Raw genomic sequence first — 6526 nt, forward strand, 5'->3', positions numbered from 1 at the left:
CTTTCAAATATATGCCATATAAAAGTAGTTTAACCAATTTACCAGGGAAAAATATGCGGTTTACTAAATTAAGTTCAAATGCATTTCGTGAAACTACCCCTTTTAATTATTGGTTGAAAAGTTTAGACAATGATAGTTTGGAACTAACAAATCAAAATTCAATAAAGTTTTTAAGTCAATGCATAATAGTGTTTGAGTACTGGTGTAATTTACAATTTAGTGTCCCATACCTTACTGAGGTTAATTTTGTTATAGTTGGGTACTCAAAGAAGGACACCTATCCAATATTAATATTTATCAACTGCTTAGAAAAAAAATAATATAAATGATTTTTAACATTAATAGTGTAAAATGGTCTTGACTCAAACCCAAAACTTTCTTGATGTTACCTTTAATGCTGTGTCTGTAGATATCAAAATATGAAGCAAAGACAGACAAAAATCACGAAACCTTTCTCATTATTTTGACATTTTAATATTTATAATTTGTAGAGTGACTGACAGACCGAAGTATATTACATACTGTATGATAATCTAAAAAATATGTCCTTTATCTTAAATAGTAGCTGAGAAAATCACATTTACCCCATAGCATTACAGACTGACACACAAAGTGAATTATAGAGTAGGGTGGGCCCATTTCCCCCTTTTTTTAGATTTTACTGTTATCATAAGTTGTGGAAGTCATATATATGTATGATAAGCCCCATTCAAGTTTCAAAAAAGACTTGGCTCTTATGGCTGCCGGCGTGCGGGGGGTATAAAAAGTGCCCACTCCCTTATAAAACCAAAAATTTGAATTCCTTCAAATACAGGCATGTTGCATATAAAAATGACCGCATTGAAATGCTGACTACGAATCTGAAAACCGTTTTGAAAAATATTGCTCCTAGTTCGTATAAGATCTCATTAAGTACCTAAAAACAGCTGATTTGGTCAAAATTGTTCATTTTGGTAGGTTATTTAACAATAATTTCAGATTGAATCAATATTTTTTAGAACAGTTTTCAGATCTGTAATCAGCATTTCAATGCGGTCATTTTGATATGCAACATGCCTGTGTTTGAAGGAATTTCAATTTTTGGTTTTATAGGGGGGCGGACACATTTTATACCCCCTGCACGCCCGTTGTTTTTGGATTGAAAAACCTCTTTCAATTTTCACAGGTTTTTATACTGGCCCAGTAACCCTTGCCAATGTCTACTAATGTGAAACTCCAAAATCGCCCCAACCAATTATAGAGTAGCTTCTCTACTAAAAATGAAATGTTTATATTTTAAGGTGGATCTAAAATGTTGGAAGCTCTGCCAGTTGCTGGAGTAACTGTTACAGGTAAATACCCCGATTATCTCCGAAAATCCAGGGATCAAAAGGGATAAGACAATGGTTGATAAATTGATTTACATCCCCAATGATGATAAAATTACTCCTTCTGTGGAGATTACAATTATTGGTTTAAATGTTTGAACACTCAACTTAATGAAGCAACAAGTTAAAATTTTAAAAAGTCCCCAAGATTGTGAAGCCAAAGAATAATTAAACATTATTATAAAACTTTGAGTACTAGTGTAATAAACAGCCAAGTGTCCCCTTCCTCCCTGAATTTAATCCTCCAACTTGTTATTTATTCCTTACTTTTAATAAGAAAAGTTTTATTTACGTGGCTGCTGTTGTAGATACAGTGCTTGATTTTAACTTATCTGTTCAAATCTCTGCCTATTTCCGAATCATTTAAAAAATAACTTTGGTAAAAATTTTGCACATGAACTAATTGGGTATAGTCCCTTTCGTGGCAACACCTCTTAAGGGGCATTTCGTTGTATTTTCACATTAGCTTTTGATTATGTTAGTTTAGGTGTTTGACCTGCGGGTTTAGGCAATTAGCTATGTTAAAAGTAATTTAAAAAATACTGTGAAAAAACGACGAAACGCCCCCTAAGAGGCATTGCCACAAAAGGAACTATACCCAACTAATTTACTGTATAGGAGGAGCAGTTGGAGGCCTTGCACAGATTTTGATGTCAAGTCTTCAGGGCCGTACCTGTCCCCCCCTCATGTGCAAGGTAATGACCACAACTTTTATCTGCCATTGTCTTATCTCTTTAGATCCCTGTGTACAGAACCTATAAAACATTTTATACTAGGTAAGTATAGCTAGTGGTGTAATATGAGATTTTTATTGTGCACAATATACCAGGGATCTAAGGGATAAGCCATTTGCCAATATATTGATGTTCATTTCCAATTTTGATACTCTAAATAACCCCCTGGGTAGCCTGAAAATAGTTTAGACAATCAACTATATATATTTACCAACCAATCAAAACTCAATAAAAGTACCCAAGGTTGTTAAGCCAACGAATAGGAAAAGGTTATTATTATACTATGGGCACTAGTGTAATGAACAGCCCATAAGAATTGTTTTTAGTAAGAAACACATCTCACACACAATGCCTTTATTTAAAATAATGAATGTCCTTCCTTTACATGAATCAGCTAATTGTTTGAAATTATTATTTATGTATGATTTTATAAACAGTAAGCTACCAAGTTTCTTTCAAGGTACATGGCTTCGCCGTAATCAATTACATAACAGAAATCTTAGAAACTCTAATATGTTTGATGTTAAAAAACCGAAGTTTAAATTTATTGAAAGATTTCCTAAGTATCATTTTCAAGAATTATGGAATAACCATTGTAATAATGATTTATTAACCCACAATCAATCAAGAAAAAAATTTATAAAAAATCTAAAAGAATCTTTGTTATCAAGCTTAACTTTAGTGTGTAACAACCCATTATGTCAAGAATGTATATAAAATTATATTTCTTTTCAATATTGTTTGAAATCTGATAAATCAATCAAAATCTATTTGTTGAAATGTTTTTTTAAAAATTTCTATTATTGCAATAATGGTGTGAGACTTGTATGCCCTAATCAATCCTTCCTATTATCATTCTTTCCTCTCCAATATGATTTTATTTATTGCTTATTATCTTTTTTTCTATTTTTTTGTCTTATTTATATGGCCTGTATGAAAACAATGTGTGAATACACATTACTGCATACTTCCTAGTTTTTAGGAAACTGCCATTTAGGAAGAAATTTTTTTTTATAAATTAACCATATCAATAAAATTTGACTGTATATATAAATGTATATAATATTCATTTAATTCATTTATTATTTTGTTGTTTTTTTTTCTATGTATGTACACCCAAGAATAATAAATCTAATCTAATCTAATGTCCCCTCCCTCCTTACTCCCTACATAATTTAACAGACTTAAACCAATAAGTTATTTCAACAAGAAAGGTTTTCTGACTTTGTATGGATTTATTTGGCTTTTTTTTCTAACCTAACACATTTCAAATCATTGATTCTATTTTTTTTGTTAAGCCAAAGCTCTATACCTCCATAATTTTTCTTCTACTCATAAACAGGTTAGTTCTCTCCTTTCTAATTTTTTTTTATCTATAATACAAAGTACAACGATGTCTGTCCGTCTGTCTGTCCGTCTGTCCGTCTGAAGCTTAAGATCTCAGTAACCACTGAACCGATTGGGCTCTACTCTTCAGGGAATATACCTACTGGTCCTGTGATGGTTTTAAGCTAATTCCTTGGGGGGTGGGACACCCCCAACCCCCCAAAAAATAAAAAATACCCCCCCCCAAAAAAAAAAAAAATTAAATTTTTTTTTACTTTTTTTTTTAAATCTAAAATACGAAAAATTAGGTTGATCAAACCTCTTGGGGCAAAGCCCCTAGAGGCTAGGGGCGAAGCCGCTAGTAAGAATATAAAATTATATAGAGAGTTTAGAATAGTTATTTCTCGCATCATATTATAAACAGCTTTCCGCGGATATAGAATGGGGCTAAAAAACTGGTTTTAATCTTATGATTGTACATTGTTATATTTGTAGAAAGCTGGATATAAAACGATGCTAGACATAGTTTTTTTCGTATGGATGAGAACCGGTTCCTATCCACCAGATACGAATGAATGCGAGAAAAACAATTGCTTCACTTTTTTCAACATAAACCCTACAGTTTTGGCTAAAAACTTATAAAAATAATCCAATTCATGCTCAAACAATGAAGATTAGAAAACAATATTGAACTTTGAATCTACTCACCTCTCCAAAGCACTACAGCTCAAGACCTAGCCCTTGTGGAGAATTTTGCGAAGTAATTATTAAAACATACCTTATTTTCAAAATATTATTTACAAAGAACGTGTCCTAACTTTTGTGATTTAAAAAAAATAGCTAGTAGGTGCTTTTAGTAAGTTGTAGTGTAAAATGATCCATAGAATATAGATTAAAACGCAACAAAAAAATGATGAAAATTGCCATTATGAACAAAAATAGTAAGACCTTCAATTTGACACCTTACTTTTTGAATTCTATTGAGTAATTATTGAAAAAATCTATTTTGTTGAAGCCTGGTGAATCAAAACTTTTTACTTTGGGAGCTCGTCACGAATGGGTTCAAACAAAATCACAAAAGTTAGGACACGTTCTTTTAACACTTTTATAATTTCAGAGTGGTGACTGAAAACTTAGGTATTAAAATATTTACATAAGAATAACATATTAATAGCAGAATAAACTAAAGGAGGGAGGGGTTACATAATCTTATGTCCCTATCCTAATGACCTTGTGCCGACTCTCAATTAAGTCTTTAAAAATCAACCAAAGGTGTCGGGAATATTAACACAGCCATGAAGCAGAAAACAATTTGCTAGAAGACGAAAAAGGTCATTAGATGGGGGGGGGGGGGGTAGATATCGGTATATACATCCATTCTCTATTCTTTTCTAAAAAAACTTATCTAAGAATATTTTTACTAAAAGACCAGAGTACTGAATTGGCAGAATCAAAAGTACCAACTCTTACCTTAGATGAAAATGCTTTGCCAGCTGCACTGTAAGTATTATCTTCTATTGATCTGTCTGTATGTCTGTCTGTCTGTCTATCTGTCTGTATGTCTGTCTGTCTTACTGTATGTTTGTCTGTATGTCTGTATTTATGTCTGTCTGTATGTATGTTTGTATGTTTGTCTGCATGTTTGTCTGTATGTCTATCTGTATGCCTGTTTCTATAAATGTCTGTAAGTCTGCCATTGTGTTTGTCTGAATGTCTGTCTGTATGTCTGTCTGTGTGTTTGTCTGAATGTCTGTCTGTCTGTCTGTCTGTATGTCTGTCTGTATGTCTGTCTGTTTGTCTGCCTGTATATATGCCTGTATATATGCATGTATGTATGTCTTTATGTCTGTATGTCTTTCTGTATGGTTGTCTGTTATTCTTTCTGTCTGTCTATCTTTATGTCTGTCTGCATGTTTGTCTGTCTGTATGTCTGTATGTATTACTCTCTGTATGTCTGTCGTTCTGTCTGTCTGTCTATCTGTCTGTATGTCTCTCTGTATTGCTATCTGTTATTCTATCTGTCTGTCTGTATGTCGGTATGTCTGTATGTATGACTCTCTGTATGTACGTCTGTCTGTAATTTTATATTTCTGACTGTATGTCTATCTATCTGTATCCGTCTGTGTGTCTTTCTGTATGTCTGTCTGTATTTCTATTTCTGACTGTATGTCTATCTGTATGCCTGTTTCTATAAATGTCTGTATGTCTGTCATTGTGTTTGTCTGCATATCTGTCCGTATGTCTGTTTGTATGCCTGTCTGTATTTTTGTCTATCTATATGTTTTTTATTTATTGTAAAGTTATTGAAAATTTATTTCTAACACAGAAAGAAATCTACCAAAAGTAACAATTTTCTAATTTATATTTTTTTTTTAATTTCAGTGTTCAATTGTTTGGAACTATATTTATGATTTCCATGCTTCTATTGGGATTGTTACTGAAGGGGATTCCTGTAACTCCATACCAACAATCACTCGAGGGAGATTTTTCAGGTTAGCCAGGGATCTTAAGGGATAAGACAATTAAGGATAAATTTAAAAAAGGAAATAATCAAAATCACCCCTATTGTAAAGGGGTTGTTGCACGAAATGCATTTGAACTTAATTTAATGAACCGCATATTTTTTCTTAGTTAATGGGTTAAACTACATAGAATTTAAGAATTTCAATTTTCTACCACGTAGTTTTTGAAATATCAAGACTTGAAAATCGTCTTTTTGTGATATATGCAATTTAATAAGACTATTTTCAAGTCTTGTTATTCTAAAAACTAAATGGTAAAAAATTGAAATTCTTTCAAATATATGCCATATAAAAGTAGTTTAACCAATTTACCAGGGAAAAATATGCGGTTTACTAAATTAAGTTCAAATGCATTTCGTGAAACTACCCCTTTTAATTATTGGTTGAAAAGTTTAGACAATGATAGTTTGGAACTAACAAATCAAAATTCAATAAAGTTTTTAAGTCAATGCATAATAGTGTTTGAGTACTGGTGTAATTTACAATTTAGTGTCCCATACCTTACTGAGGTTAATTTTGTTATAGTTGGGTACTCAAAGAAGGACACCTATCCAATATTAATATTTATCAACTGCTT

The sequence above is a fragment of the Acartia tonsa genome, chromosome 15, assembly GCF_053477335.1.
Source record: "Acartia tonsa isolate MP-2025a chromosome 15, ASM5347733v1, whole genome shotgun sequence".
NCBI lineage: Eukaryota > Metazoa > Arthropoda > Copepoda > Calanoida > Acartiidae > Acartia > Acartia tonsa.